Raw genomic sequence first — 16,956 nt, forward strand, 5'->3', positions numbered from 1 at the left:
TTAGGTTTATTTTATTTAATCCACGATAATTTTATTGTGGTGGTGTTATTATGAATGGGACTGCTGAAGCAATTTATACATGATACTACTTTCAGTAAGTTGAAGGTTCGGTTCAATTGCAGGTCATTTGGCTTTAGTGCCCTTGCTCTTAATCACCGTATGCATGGCTTTCATTTGAATAGAGGCGTAAGACTATGAGTAAAATCATAGTGACCTCTACACTGTCAAAGTGTTCTTGACTTTAAAACAGGTAAGTAAGCTTGTGGTTACATATCTTCATTGTTAAGTGTGTACTTAAAATAATATAGCTGTCTTTGCTTTATTTTATACATTTCACTCTATGGCAGGTATTTATATCACAATGTCTGCTATTTTGCCATTTGCTTTTGACTGGTTTATATTTGTTCGAGCTATATTTGGCCATTCTGATTTCACCCCCTCTTATGCCAGACGGGCTCTAACTCTGGTTTTCAGATTAAAAAAAAAAAAAAAAGTGTGTACTTGTGGGCATTTACATCTAGATCTAGAGATTGGATTGGTGGAGAAAATGGAAATATCTTTGTTTTCTGTGGAATTTTCCACAGTTTTTCCTTAGATATTTAGGTACAATTTGAATGTGTCCTCTTGCATCCAGTGATTGCCTAGTGACTTTTGTTAACAGTATTCTTGAAGCATTGCCTTTTTTTTTTTTTTTTTTTTACACCTTTTTTGGCCACCCATGGCTATGGAGTTCCTGGCCAGCGATCAAATCCAAGCCATAGTGGTGACTCAGGCCACACCCATGGCAATCAATGCTGGATCTTCTAGCCCACTGCTTTGGGCTAGGGTTCGAACCCATGCCCTGGTGCTATAGAGATGCTGTCAACCTGGTTGTGCCACAGCAGGAACTCCTCTTGAGTACTTTAATAGGAAAATGAGAGAGAATATATCAGAAATCACAAACAGTATTTCAAAATGTCATTAAACTAGTATAAAGTTAATTCAGTTTTATCTTTGAAAATAGAAAATACAACAGATTTAGAATTTGGGAGGATATATTTTACTAGGTAATGAACTTCTATCCTAATTTTGAATGTAAGGAAGGGAATACTACTTCTGATTCTTAGTTAACATGGGCAATATATGAAAGGGGAAGTAAAGCAATCATAAGTGTAACCTTAGAGTAAAAGGAAAGCAGATTTCACTTCTAGGATGCAGCAGTATTTTCATCATCCAAGAAAAGTTAACCAAATTGACTGCTAAGGCTCCCTGTTTATATGCAGAACTCCTTAGCTGATGAACAAAGATAAAATATCTTGTTACAAAGCCTTTTGAAGTATAGATGTTTGCACAGTGGGGGTGTGTTCTTTTTCCATAAAGACTTAGATAATGAAAAGAATAAGTGCTTCATGGATTAATTTTCATCTGTACCACAGAAGGTCATGTATACATTTTCTCTTGCCTACCAGATAGAAATGACCTGGTTTTATTTTAGATGTACAACTGTCATGTTAGGCAGTGCATCGACACACAGATTTGAAATGTGAAATCAGAGTTTTAAACAGTTGACTCAAGTCAACTTGCAAACTAAGAGCCAGTTGTTCTACCTGTGTATCTGGCTCTTTTTGGAAAAATGCTTCCTTTTCAGTATTTAAAGGCTTATCCCTGGGCCCCACCCATCCAATATCAGGAAGACCATCCTATAACTTAGCTTTTAGAAAAGCTATGAAATAATACACGTTATTTCATAGCTTTTAATAATACACGTGTTATTTCATTAGGAAGCCATTTCTGTCAATCATATTCATTTTATTCAAGAATCCAGTTCTCTTATTGATGGGACACATGAAAAATGATTTTATTCCATAACACCACCTCAGCACTTCTCTAATTTTAACTATCTTCTGCACTTCTGTGAATTCTCGGACCACTAAATGAGTTGAAGAAATTGTCCCATATTTATAGTTGGTGTTATTTATACATAAAAGAACATGTTTTCTTTAGTACAGCTGCAAACTAATATTAATCTGCCATTGGGAAGCATGGTGAGCTCTCTGGGTAACAACAACATAACAAGTTAGATTGGGTCCTGGTCTTTTTACTCTGATGAAGTGAAGCTCTATTAAAAATAATGATACTGTGATAACACTAATTTGCCTGGTACTGCTGTCCCAAATCAGAGCTATAGCTAGCGGCAGCTGTAGGTATTTTATTGAAAGCCAGAGTAAATTGGGGCAGTTCCCCTACCAGCGTAAATTAGTCAGAACCTCGGAGACATAGGTATATTTTCGGAACGAAGTACTGAACTCTTTTTCTAAGAATTATGTCACCTTAATTCAGTAATTTGGTATGCCTCAGGGTTCGCATGTATTTTAGAGATACTGTAATGAAGCGTGTGAGTATTCATTTAAACACAGAAGTCCCCCAAGAATAAAAGGCATGCCTAATTCACTGGAAATGCTATCATTCTCACAATGTTTCCAGGAGTAATGCAGGCTTGTACTAGCTACGTTAGATAAGTTATTCGGAACATATGGGGACGAAATGGGTAAAATGTGCTAGAGAGATCATTGAAAATTAGGTCATCCTCAAATGAATTAATAAAAACTCATTGAGTTTACAAACTGAAAGACTACGCAGTGATTTAGTCCCCTGTGCTTTTTCCTTTTGGCCTCTGGCTTTGGTGGAACTGTTACAGGCTTCATGTTCCCTGTATAGAGATTGAACCCCAAAGCCTCTGGCCAAGACAAGAATTACCAGACCCTTTTGATTGCCCCACCTGTCTCATTGTAACATCCCTTCCCTGACACCTTGCACAACCTAGCCTGCTCCTTCCTGCTCCCCACTGGGAAGGTATGTGGCCCACTCCTCACCCTGCCTCTGTATCGCCTATTCCCCATGCAGATGAAGCATCCTGACCAAAATCAATCAGAGGATCAAAATGCATGCCTATGCAGAGATCAGTCAATGCCCAGCCCTTATCCACAGTGCAGGGGCCTCGGGCAGGATAAATTAGTGGGCCTGGGGCAGGAGAAATCAGATCCCCAATCAAGTCCGCAGCATGGGAAACCCAATTGTAAAGGGGGTGGGGGCAGTCCCTGTTCTCAGGGTGGCCTGCTCTGAGGCCGTGAATGAATTTTGATGTACATTTTATTCCCCTGAACTTGATTTGACTGGATTATAGTTTCCAAGACAAACCACAAAGGCTGCCCTTTCATTTTGGCAGACACCCAAAGCTTCAATTCTTTGCTGCATGTGGGCAAGTACCGAAAGGAGTAACACAGAGACCTGTAACAGAACCACCTCACTATTTCAGTGTCTTTAAACCCTATGTTTTTAGTGACCCAATTTCAATATTATGCATAAAACTGGGATTTTGCATGTTGGGATAATTTTCTTTTTGTCTCATATACTGGTCTGAGATGTCATTAAATTATTGTATAATGTTAAAAATCAGAAAAAAAAAGATTCTATTGATAAAGAATACCAGCTTGTTCTTTTTTTAAACTAGTTTAATAAAAAATAATGCCAGACAGGCTTTTAAAGACTCTCCAACGTTTTGCTTAAGCCACCTTTGTTCCTTATTAACTGCTTCAATCTAGGAAATTCTTCCTTTTATCCTCCACATGACCCACACACAACTCCACGTTTTACTATAAATTGTGTGTAATTTTGTATTTTTCTTTTTATTGAATTTTAAGCAAAATTGTGATGTAATCAAAGAGCACAAGTTTTGGTGTTAAGTGACTCTATACTGAAACTTTAGTCTTTTTTTGTGGTGTAAAACATTATCTTAAACTTTGTGAAGCTTATTTTCTCCTTTCAGATATGGACATTATATACATGTGCTGAGGGAACTAGGTTAAAATGCTTTTATTAGTATACACTTTAAAGCTAAGCCCAAAAAATAAGGTTCTTCGAATTGTGGGAAAGAGCATTTTTAATGAGAAAACAATTTTGTCCGATTTTCATTATTTCTATTTATATTAAGAAATCCATGTTCCTACTTTAATAAACCATGCATATGTTCCTCTCATCAACATACTAAAAATACTTTGATTAGAATTTTATTAAATTTTGTCTTCACCTGCGGCATGCAGAAGTTTCCAGGCCAGGTATTAAACCTGCGCCACAGCTGTAACCAGAGGCACAAGCAGTGACAATGCCAGATCCTTAACTTGCTGCTCCACACAGAAACTCTGGACTAGAATTTTAAATTTAATATTATCAAATAGATGTTAAATTGTGCTTTTGAAACTCTGTTTGAGATGATTTAACTTTTATGATCTTAGAAAATAAATACGAAAAAGCATCATTTTGTGGACAAAATCAGTCATGTTTACAACATCAAGGACCTGCATCAATAGCAAAGTGATCCCTGATAGTCTGACATTTATGTTATAAAGAAATGTATAATTTTGCTGGCAGTAATCTCAAGATTATGCCCATATGATATAAATATTTAAGTAGTTAAAAAGGTAGGATAAAAGCTTGATATTTTGTTTTCTACTTACGGAACTAGATGGTTGATTAATTTTCACTAATATCACTGCAGTTTGTGACACAGAGACACAGCCCATGTTAGGCCAGGAAAGAAACCATCAGAAGAGTTATACTTGAAATTTTCTCATCATTTTCATATGTTAGTAGAGTTCCTAATAGCCCAACCTGGAAAAAAAAAATGAAAAACAAATTAAATGAAGTAGTATTGGATTTTAACCCCAAATATAAAGATCCATGAGTTCATACTGATACGAATAATTATTTGAAAAATAAATGAGGGAGAATAGACAAATCTCCTATGAAGAGTAATTCTCAATCATTTACGAAGATACTCTGACATGAAGGAGATAGAGCATGAATTCCTCTCCTTAAGCACAGGTTGCATGTATGAATTTTCTTCCAAAGAGTACAGTATGGAAGAGGCAGACCAGAGAAACTTTATAGTGGCATAGCAATACAAACACGGCTTTAGCAACACCATCGTGGGCAATGTCAACAGTGCAATTCATGTGGTAGTATTTCATGTGGTAGTGTGAAATAAAAACACTGCAAAATACAGTTTTACCCTCTGGGGTCTCCCTCCAAAACACTCATGTTTAGTCAGGCAGAAGAGAAAAAATCAGACAAATCCAAGTTGAGGGTCTTTACACAAAATACCTGACCAGTATCCCTCTAAAGTGGCAAAATCACCTATAACAAGGAAAATTTGAGAAACTGCCATAGCCAAGAGGAGCCCAAAGAGATATGATGACCAAGTGTCATGTGGTAACTTGAACAGAGTCGTAAGACAGTAAAAGGACATAGATAAAATCTAAAAAAGCCTCAATAACAATGGACCTTAATGATAATATATTGATATTCGTTCATTAATTTTAGCAAATGTGTCATGTGGTATGAAATGATAATAGAGGAAATTGGGTTTGGGGTATATGAGAACTATAAAATCCTTGGATTTTTCTGTTTAATGAAAAAATGTTCTGCAGTAAAAAGTGAATTTTAAAAAACTTAGCCTAACCTTTTTCCTCAGTGTACATTAACAGTTTAACAGTCTGAGCAGGTAAATACTTGGGTGCTTTTCTTAGTAATACACTATAATTAAAATTTGAAGTAATATGCAACCTTGTCTTCAGTTTATTTTTTTTATACATACCTAAAATGTGGTCAGTTGACTTAATTACTATTAGAAGTTGAACCAGGAGTTCCCATCGTGATGCAGTGCTTAACAAATCCGACTAGGAACCATGCGGTTTCAGGTTCGATCCCTGGCCTTACTCAGTGGGTAAGGATCTGGCGTTGCCGTGAGCTGTGGTGTAGGTCGCAGACACAGGCTCAGATCCCGCGTTGCTGTGGCTCTGGCGTAGGCTGGCAGCTACAGCTCTGATTGGACCCCTAGCCTGGGAACCTCCATATGCCGTGGGAGCGGGCCTAGAAAAGGCAAAAAGACAAAAAAAAAAAAAAAAAGAAGTTGATCCAGCTCTTCCACAGTGCTAAATTCATTTCCCTTCAAGGAAAGGTTTTAAGAGGAGCTCCTTAACAGTATCATTTCACCAAGTTTGTAGTTCATATGTAAGTTTCTCTTTCTTGCATGTGTCAAAGCATTAGGTGAAAAGAAAATACTGGGACATGTGTTGCATAGCACCTGTGATGAGACAATATCCTGTCCACCTGAGGAAAGGCAGTGATTAAAAGACAGATGATTCTGAGGAAATTAAATTGGGTCATTCCTGTAATAAATGTTAGCCAGCACCTAAAAGATTTCTTCTGGGTATTCTGCTTTTTCAGAAGAGCAACCTAACTATAAATATCTATTTCAGATATTTCCCATAAGAAATATGTATATATCAATTAAGTCAGCACATTAATTGGATGCCTTCTGTATGCCAGGCAGTTCTAGCACTAGGGATGCATCAGTGAGATGAACACATGAAAAGCATTGCCTTTGTGACTCATATCACTGTTTTTTATTTGGGTTTTTTAAATTTTTTATTTATTTTTTCTTTTTAGGGCCACAACTATGGCATATGGAAGTTTCTGAGCTAGGGGTCAAATCAAGGCTTCAACTGCAGGCCTACACCACAGAAACACTAGATCTGAGCTGCATCTGTGACCTATGCCACGAGCTTGCAGCAACACTGGATCTTTAATCCACTGAGGGAGGCCAGGCTTTGAACTCACATCCTCATGGAGACAATGTTGGGTCTTGTTGAGCCACAATAGGAACTCCTATTTTGGAGATTTTTATATCTGGCTTTTACAATTAGGAAGTTAGGGGAAACAGTAGCACATTTAGGTTTCTTTGAGTTCTACCACAAAGGGAAATAAGTAATCAAAACATTTTCCTCTAGAATGTAATGTGTAGAGGAATATAATATTAAGGTTTTAGAAACAAAAAGTAGCAACAAGTTTGTTACATGATTTGTAGAGTAGCAAAACAAAAAAAAATTGTTTTTCTTTTTTGGCTGCCTGCTGGCATATGGAGGTCCCGAGTCAGGGATCAGATCTGAGCCACAGTTGTGACCTAAGCCACAGCTGTGGCACTGCTGGATCCTTAACCCACTGTGCCAGATGAGAGATTGAACCTGCATTCCGGCACTCCCAAGACACTGCTGATCCCATTGTGACACAGAAGGAACTCCGAAAAAAATTTTTTTAAAGAGAAAACATTTTTGCCTTATCCTTTTTTTTTTCCCTTCAAATTTAGTAACATTCTTCATTTTTTAAAAAAGTTCTTTTGACAAATATTTATTGAATATCAATATCACATAAGTTTGTGCACTGGACACTAGGAATAAAAAACTAATGTAATTATTCTACATCAGAAATTTATGAACTAAATATATTCTATTTTAGATTAAAATGCAATAAATGTTAGTAACTATAAAGTGCATCTTAAATATTTTGGGGGCCAAGGAAAAGAGGAAAGATGAAGTTCAATATATCACATGTCTAAAATCTGTGGTTACAATTAAATTAACAAACGTAAATTGTAAACTTCCATGCCTTTACCTCAACGAGTATAACTTCAAAACAAGAAGTTGAAAAATATGTTGCTATATAACTAACTCCCACTAACTCCCTAACTCCCACTGCATATGAACTTTATTTGGAAATAGGGTCTTTGTAGGTTTAGTTAAGGTACATTGAGGTCATTAGTGTGGTTTTGATCCAAATTATTGGTATACAAGAAGAGGGAAATTTGGACACAGATACACAAAGGAAACACCATGCAAAGAAATAGTGACACACAGACATAGAAGATGGCCATGCGAGAATGGGAACCAAGTAATGACTGGAGTTATGCTGTTTGCAAGTCAAGGAACACCTGAAGCTACCTGAATTAGAGGAGACCAGGAAAGATCTATCCCCCAGGGACTTTGGAGGGAGCATACCCTGCTGACAACTTGATTTCATACTTCTAGACTCCAGAACTGTGAGAATAAATTTCTGTTGTTTTAAGCCATCTAGTTTGTAGTTATTTGTAAGAGCAGCTCTTGGAGCTTATTGAATATGTGTATTACTGTCATTTTTGTTAAATGATAAAAATTTAGCAACATATCAAATACAATTGAATATAGTCATTATTGTACAAACTCAGCTGTTGATAGGTAGGCAGTATTTGGGTGAGAAGGAATAAAAATTTAATAATTCAAAAGTTAATATATATTTTTCCAGTTACATATTATTATAGATTGTTCTTGTCATGAAATTTATTTTTCCTGTCTTTACTTTCACAAAAATCACTTTATATATTTATAATCAATATTTTACTTGATTTGTATTTTTTTTTTTTTTTTTCCTTTTTCTAGAGCCGCTCCTGCGGCATATGGAGTTTCCCAGGCTAGGGGTCTAATCAGAGCTGTAGCCATCTGCCTACACCAGAGCCACAACAACGCGGGATCTGAGCCATGTCTGCGACCTACACCACAGCTCATGGCAACACCAGATCCTTACCCCACTGAGCAAGGCCAGGGATCGAAGCCGTAACCTCATGGTTCCTAGTCAGGTTCATTAACCACTGCGCCACGACGGGAACTCCTTGATTTGTACTCTTTTGGCAATAATTATTGCCATATAATTTAAAAATGATAAAAGTATATAAACATAAATATTAGAGATAAAATTATTGTTTTCTAAAAACATAATATTTGAAAGAACAATGGTATTAAAATTTAAGCAAAATGGATATAATTAATGACTTTCAAAATTTAAATCAGAATTATCTAGATAAGTCTAATTTCTGGAAGAAATAAATTTAATGAAACATTTTTATAAAAATATTTTTCATTCTAGTAATTCTAACATTCATGGTGGTCCTAGTACATTCATGTAAAGAATCACTTTTGAGATAGTAGTGTCATTATGCATGAATGTGAAAATGAGAGGTTCAGCATATTTGAAGAAAAATTTAATTTTGCTTTCAGATTGGTATTTGACTTGTTTTTGAACCATCCAGATGATACCATCCAACAGAAACTCAGTGTATGTACATCAAAGGAATGCTTGGACTGTGTGTCAGATGACCTGGCAAATGGATTCACAGAAGGAGTCAAGGACTATGCATTAGTTTCCTTTTTACACTGTCTTAAAATAATGATTACCTGGAGTTTCCATCGTGGTGCAGTGGAAACGAATCTGACTAGGAACCATGAGGTTGCGGGTTCAATCCCTGGCCTCACTCAGCAGGTCAAGGATCTGGTGTTGCCGTGAACTGTGGTGTAGGTCGCAGACGTGGCTCGGATCTGGCATTGCTGTGGATGTGGCATAAAGCTGGCAGCTACAGCTCTGACTCGACCTCCGTCCGGGGAACCTCCACATACTGCAGGTGAGGCCCTAAAAGGACAAAAAGTCAAAAATAAACATAAAATAAAATAAATGATTTTCTGTTTCTTTCTTGTAATTTTCAGAATATGCTAGAAATTGTTAACAATTCACCAACTTTGATCCTCTGCACATTTTAATGGCATTTCTTAGCATTTTAAAATTTGGTTTTCTTCACTTTTATCTTGGGAAGAACCAATAAATTTTGAAAGAGCTTACCTTAAATTAGAAAAAAATCTCATCATGTCTCAGAAGAAATGAATCCAGTTACTATCCATGAGGATGCAGCTTCGATCCCTCGTCTCCCCCAGTGGGTCAAGGATCCAGGGTTGCCATGAGTTGTGGTGTAGGTCACAGTCGCGACTCAGATTTGGCGTTGCTGTGGCTGTGGAGTAGGCTGGCAGCTGTACCTCCAAATTGACCCCTGGCCTGGGAACTTCCATATGCCATGGTTGTGGCCCTGAAAACAGTCAGAAAATTGTAAACCAGCTATAATGGAAAAAGAAAAAAATCATTAAATAAAAAAAATAGAAAAAATATCATTGTGGTATAGAAAAATTATAGAAATATACCATATAGGAAACTTCAAATATTTCTGTCCTTTAAACAAGGATTTCTAAATAATATCTATGATAATTCAGATAAGAGGATTGCTTTTTAGAAGTCCACTATACTATCCATTGTGCAACTGAGCCACCCAAGGATTACTTTTTAAAGCAAATGTTTAATCTATCATAAGAAACTAATTGAAAGTAAGGTAAATTTTATATGGGTATTTTACAATGTACACAGTTTTGCAGTGCAGCATTGTAATAAATCTGCATCATATACAAAAGAAAAAACTCTATTGGTTGATTAAAAGCTTTTGCACAGCAAAGGAAACCAAAAAGAAAAAAAAAAGACAACATATGAATAGGGAGAAAATAATTGCAAATAATTCAACTGACAAGGGCTTAATCTCTAAAATATACAACTTATACAACTCAAAACAACAAAAAACAACCCAAATGAAAAATTGGCAGAAGACCTAAATAGACATTCCTCCAAAGAAGACATATAGGTAGCCAATAGGCACATGAAAGAAAAAAAAAGCTCAACATCACTAATTATTAGGGAAATGCAAATCAAATCTAATGAAGTAACATCTAACACTGGTCATTACCAGTTAACAAATGCTGGAGAAGGTATGGAGAAAAGGAAACACTCCTACACTGTTTCTGAGAGAGTAAATTGGTATAACCACTGTGGAAAATAGTATGGAGGTTCCTCAGAAAATTTAAATATAGAACTGCTATATGATCCAGCTATCCTACTCCTGGGCCCATATCTGGACAAAACTGTAATTCAAAAATATTCATGTATACCTATGTTCATAGCTGCACTAGTCACAATAGCCAATGGAATCAACCTAAATGTCCATCCACAAAGGAATGGATAAAGAAGATGCGATGTGTGTACACACATACACAATGGAATATTACTCAGCCATAAAAAGAATAAAATAATGCCATTTGCAGCAACACGGATGGACCTAGAGATTATCATACTAAGGGAAGTAAGTCAGAGAAAGATATCATATGATACCACTTTTATGTAGAATCTAATAAAAATGAAATGAACTTAAACTGACACATTTGAAATCAAACTTATGGTCACCAAAAGGGAATCCGTGGGGAGGAGAGATAAATTAGAAGGCTAGGATTATGATATATGCACTACTGTATGTAAATTAGATGACTAACAAGGACCTACTACATAGCACAGAGAAATCAATGTTCTGAAATAACCTAAATGGGAAAAAAAGACTGGATATATGTATATGTGCATATACCTGAAGCTAATACAACATTATAAGTCAACTATGCTCCAGTACAATTAAAATAAAGATGGTTGGAGGAAAAGGGCAATGACTAAGAAAAAAACAAAACTGTCATTCAACTTTTTTCTCTTTCAGATTAGCAAATAGTGGGCAGTGATGCCAAATCTTTAATTTTTAGGTCTCCACTGGCCCTGTTTACACATTTCAAGTTGTATACCAAGCTTCTATAATGCAGAAGGAATTTCCATTGTTATTCCTAGTGCACTTGTGATAAGTCTCTTGAAATTATTTTCCCAGTTGCAGTTTTTATTTTGCTCTCAAATGAGTTCTGAGGGTTTCAGATATAAAAAAACAGCATCAGTAACTGCTCTATAGCCTGAAATATATTCTAAATCTAGATAGATTTAGATAGATTAAAATAGATGTATCTATGTAGATAAACATATTATGGCATGGCCATGAATAGTTTTCTGAAATATTGTGGCACCTTGTTGATTTAATTTAATAAAGCAATTGATGCTATTAACTTTAACTGACACTATTATAGATTTTCCTGTGTATATAATGGCAATGCATTCTTCTCTTAGGAGAATGTGTTTGGCTAATGGTAGAGGAGAATGGATAAGTCAGTCTGACATGGTGTGTGTCTAAAATTGTGAACAGGCACCTGGAGAAATAATATTGTTTATGATGAAATGCAAAAAATCTTTCCATTATGTTTACTGCAGCTACATATAACACCTGCCACATAGTTCTTTAATTCCTATTCTTAAAGTTATAATGATTCCAAGAATTGATTTTGTTGAGCAGTTTGTTTATGGAAGTGGTGGTGTCTGCCAAATTAAACCATTTCTAAGAAGAGTGCTCATTTATCTTCCTTGGATTTCAACCAAACACATTTCAGAGATAATGACATAATGTATCTACAAAAGTTTAACTTGACTGGCATAAGGTTTAAGTAGAAATATTCCATTTATATCTATATTCATACCAAATCCATATCTACTAGGCATGATGCCCATTTAAAGACTCTTATGCCTTAGGATAGTGGATCTCAACTTTGTCTGCATACTGGAATCATTTAGAGAGCTTAGAAAGATACTAATATCTGGGTTCCAACATCAGAAATTCAAACTTAATTGGGCATGGGCATTGGCTCATGGGTATTGAAATTTTTAAAAGCTTTCTTAGTGATTCTAATGCTTAGTGAAATAGTAGAATTACTGTCTTAGGGGCTTAATAAGCTTTGGGTGAGAAAGGTAATATCTATTTTATGAAATTTCAAAGAATTTCAGTTATCTGAAATGACTGCATCTAAACATAAATTGCTACCTTCTTTGAACATGTCTTAAAACAGCTAATTTGATTATATAATTTAGTTATTTCAAATATAAATGTAATACTTACAATTATTACAAATTATATTGCATTATAAATATATTACATTACAAATATAATTGTATATTTGTAATAACTATATTGTATGATTTAGTTATTACAAATCCAAAGTTAAATATGATTTAAAACAAATATTTTATTTTAGCTCCTAATCCATAAAGCTGTTATGTTAATGTTATACTTCTTTATAATATATTCTTTGTAGTACTGCTCTTAATGAATCGTATTTATCAATGTACATTGGAATTCAGTGATGTACTGGTAAATATCTAATAAGATCTTTGAGGAAAAAGTGGCCCCAATTTGTAGTATTTTCTTTTTTTTTTTCTTTTTCTTTTTTTTTTTTTTTTTGTCTTTTTGCCTTTTCTAGAGCCACTCCCGCAGCATATGGAGATTCCCAGGCTAGGGGTCTAATTGGAGCTGTAGCCGCCAGACTACGCCACAGCAACACTGGGTCCTTAACCCACTGAGCAAGGCCAGGGATCAAACCTGCAACCTCAGGGATCCTTGTCGGATTCGTTAACCACTGAGCCACAATGGGAACTCCTATGTGGTTCTTTTTGATATTTTCCAGTTCTTTGAAGTTCTTACTGTGTATTTTCTGATTTCCATGGTGTATTTACAGTGTAGCCACTTTCAAGCAGTAATGTGATGTCAGCCAGCTCCCAACATTTCTGAAAATTTAATAGCTTTTGCACCTTGGGGCTGGCTCCAGCGTACCACCCACAACAATCACTTGTGTTATGTTTAGACTTTTGTAAAACACTAAATACTTTTACATAAATGTCAATTAATCCTCAAATGCACACAATGATAGATTAGCAATGCAATTAGTTCCAGTTCAAAGGATAGGAATAAGAGGCTTAAAGATTTAAGCTTTGCAAGTCAAGTCAGATAGCAACCATAAACATATAATTTTGAATACCTACTATGAATCAGGTTCTGTCCTTCCAGTTGTAGATTCATGACAGTATCTTGACCCTCAAAGAGCCCATATTCTACATGAGAAGACAGAAAATGGTAAAATCAATATATAGGATAAGTTTACTGGTTAATATAAACTACAAGGAAAATAAGGTCAATGATATAGCAGAGATTGGTGCAGGATTTTATTTCAGTTGGACTATGAAAGAGCTTTCTAAGGAGGTGTCACTTGAATTAAGTAGTACATGAGGTATACAAGGTAATGAGGCTCTGAGGGAGTGTTCAAAGGAAAAGGAACAATTGAAAATGTGCAATGAGTATTAACCAAGAGGTTTCTGAGGTACAACTAAGAAGGATTGTAGCAGGTGTCTAGTAACACAGTGTAGGTGAGAAGGTGGTGGGGGGTTGTTGGGAGACAGGCTTTATAATGGGTCCTGTAGTTTCGATTTTATTCTACCTGTAACGGAAAGCCACTGGAAGTCTTAGGTCTGTAATGAGGTGATATGAAGCTTGGTTCAAATGGTAACTCCATCTGTTCTGACAAAGGAATGAGTTGGGGCTGGGAGAGCAGGCAGAAGGCTCTTGCCATAATTCAGGGATTGATGTGGCTTTGACTAGTGCAGAGTACCCCTGGGTGATGAAAAGAACTGTCAGTCCTCTTAGCCTTCAGGTGCAGTTGGAAGATCTTGGTATCTCTTGTCTCCAATGTCCTAAAGCTTCAGCTGTGGATAGCCTTGTCCTTTTACTTCAGAGGTGATAAAAGTAGAGTCAGCCTCACTGTGCCAGGGCATAAAAGGGGAAGCACTAGGAGGTGGTTGGCAGTGCATATGGTAAGATAAGATTATGGATAGGATTTGAAAGTAGAAATATTTGTATTTGCTGATCATTTCACTATAGAATGTAAAAGGGAAGGAATTGAGGACTCTGAATCAAATAGAAACAGATGACACACTAAAAAGTGACAGGCTATTTACAAAACTATAAAAAATACAAAATGATACCAAAAATAGTGAATTACCCTGCAACTCTCAATAGCAAGAAGCTAACCCACCTTACCTCTAAAAGTGAAACACAGTAATGGTTTTCACTTAAAATACTATTTAGGGAAGTTGGACAAAGTTCCAAATGGAAATATGTCAAACCAAAAATGCTTTGGATCTGATAGCTGAGGGGGGAAAAAAGCCATTTTTTCTTTTTCCTCTTCTCTTTAGTAGGGATAGATCCTTTGGCACAATAAGACATCCAGGTGTATATAGGAAAAGTAATCCATATTAGCAAGAGAAGATGTCCTTGTAGATGTTCCACCCTCAAGTGTCTCAAAGGCACATGTGCACTGCTAGAAAGTACCTTAAATATCTGTTCTTCCCATTGCAAGAATGGCTTGAAGTTTCCGCATTGTGAAAACCTTTAATTTCTTCTTAAAGCAGCATTTGGACTTTGTTTGCTAATAACCCAATCCAAGGCCTTGCCAAATCATGATATTTTAATCTCTTTTCTGGCCTTGATATTCTTTTCATTTCTCAGACCACTAATGTAACTGTTTCCTTCACCATAGCTTTCTCTCTTAAAAAGAGGTTTAGGTTAAGAGGCTAAGCTAATCTTAAGTTACAGCCTGTTTGGAGATCAGTGGATTCCTCACTGTAATGAATATTTATCATGTTTTTTCAGTCCAGGGGTTACAGTAGAAAGACTGTATTCTGATTCTCTCATTAACTTTATATGTATTTCTCATCTTTCAATTTGTGATTGAACTAACTTTCACTGAACTAAATTTAGCTGTCTGTATATAGTGTAACAGCTCAAATATTTCAAAGTATTTGAGATTTCTGTATGTATGTTGCTGGTTTATTGATGCTCAAGAAGATAGATCAGTATAGTCAGGTCAATATTACAACATATCTACATGCATACACATATTACTAACTAAAGGGATGTTATGTCAGACATTAAGAAAAATCCAAATGTTGGAATTGCAGGTTTGCAAGTGTTAGCATCAAATGAGACTGATTTCACAGATGAGTGGAAGAGAGAGAGAGCAAGATAGAAGAAAGAGAAAGAAAAAGAGAGGGAGAAAGTTTTTGAATTAGTGTTATTACCTTCAGAATGGAAATGGCAATAATAATCCAAATTTGAATGAGTGTATCTGAAGCTCCTAGGTTCATTATATGGTCAAAAATGCCTAAAACTTTACTTTTTCTTGTGTACTAAGTATCACTGACTGTGGAGTCAAGGTTTATGGTAGTTTGATTGTTATGGGTGCTATATGGATGGTTCTGAGTTTAGGATATTAACATTGTCATACCAGAGATTGACGTATGTATATAATAGCCTTAGGCCTTTGCTATAAACATATATTCAAAGTCAAGTGGATAGGCTAGTTACAAAATAAATTTGTAGTACCCAGTTTTGCTTTTTAAATGTTAATTTTGAGATGGCTGCTTAATCAATTTAATTAATTTTTCTTAGGCCCTTTTATGTTAATTCTGATTATATTCATCTGTTATATCAGCTTTCTTTAGACTGACAAAAATAAGAAAGCAGACATAAAAGTTGGACAGTTAAATTGCTAAGAAATTAAAATATTGCTTGTAATGTTGATTATTATTTGTTAAGATAAACCTATTGCAAAAAGCCTCAGGGTACATGCCAATTAAATATTTTTAAGCTGTAAAAATAAAAATAGCTGTAGCATGAGAATTTTAATTATCAATTGCTGTCTCTTGGCCTCAAAATAAAATGCCCCAAGGTCATAAAACTAATGTCTCTGTAGAGTAAGTAGACAGGTAGTCAACAGCACTTACTGATTTTTCCTTCTGGGTAGAAGCTGAAGCCATGAACCTGGTGGCTTTTGATTCCCAAAAATATGATTTTTAGTTCCTAGACCTTATGTGGAAGGGATGTTTGAGAATCGAACATGAGCAATAACACACATCACTGAGAAATGTGGCATGTTCCTGTACAGACAGGCTACGTTTTCCTTCCCACTGAATCTTACAATTTTATTTATTTATTTATTTACCTGCTTGAATGACATCTGGTACCACTAAGAACACGTATCTGCACAATTCTATTTAGTAATTATTTACCAAAAAAGACTGGTCAAACACAGTTGCTAAAATTGTACCCCTTTTAACTGTACACACGGGACTAATGCATTGTGTTTTCTCTGCATGGCCTAGCACCTTACATAGTGTTTGAGTTAGTTCCTAAGAAGGGAGCAAAAAGATCCTGATTCCAACTAATTTAAGCAAAAATCAATTTTAAAAAATGTGAAGTGTATATTGGAGAGATACCTCTCACTGTATCAATGGAAGTCTAAAAACTAGGCTTTGGGTAGGAAAAACACCAAGTGAACTCATTAGTCTGAGCAGCTGAACTGAGTGACTCTTATTCAGGGCACTGACATCATAATTAACTAGAATTATTTATTCACAACATTATGGCCTTGTATTAGGCCATATAAGTCTTTCATGCCCAGGGCTATAGTTTGATTAGCATAGTTCTACACACAGCAG

The 16,956-nt window shown here is 35.7% G+C and overlaps 2 long non-coding RNA genes across 2 annotated transcripts in view; both read right to left on the reverse strand.

The window, feature by feature from the left end:
* LOC110262016 lies at window positions 505–9,560 on the reverse strand. Its single transcript, XR_002346499.1, has 3 exons — window positions 9,520–9,560; window positions 4,494–4,647; window positions 505–900 (listed from the first exon to the last, which is right to left on the reverse strand). It is a non-coding gene; the product is annotated as an uncharacterized LOC110262016 (long non-coding RNA).
* LOC110262156 overlaps window positions 13,448–16,956 on the reverse strand; it is a 143,906-nt gene continuing 140,397 nt past the window's right edge. The window contains exon 3 of the long non-coding RNA XR_002346787.1: window positions 13,448–13,515. This is a non-coding gene — a long non-coding RNA (uncharacterized LOC110262156). The remainder of the gene's footprint in view (window positions 13,516–16,956) is intronic.

This window comes from Sus scrofa, chromosome 8 (genome assembly GCF_000003025.6).
Source record: "Sus scrofa isolate TJ Tabasco breed Duroc chromosome 8, Sscrofa11.1, whole genome shotgun sequence".
Taxonomy (NCBI): Eukaryota; Metazoa; Chordata; class Mammalia; order Artiodactyla; family Suidae; genus Sus; species Sus scrofa.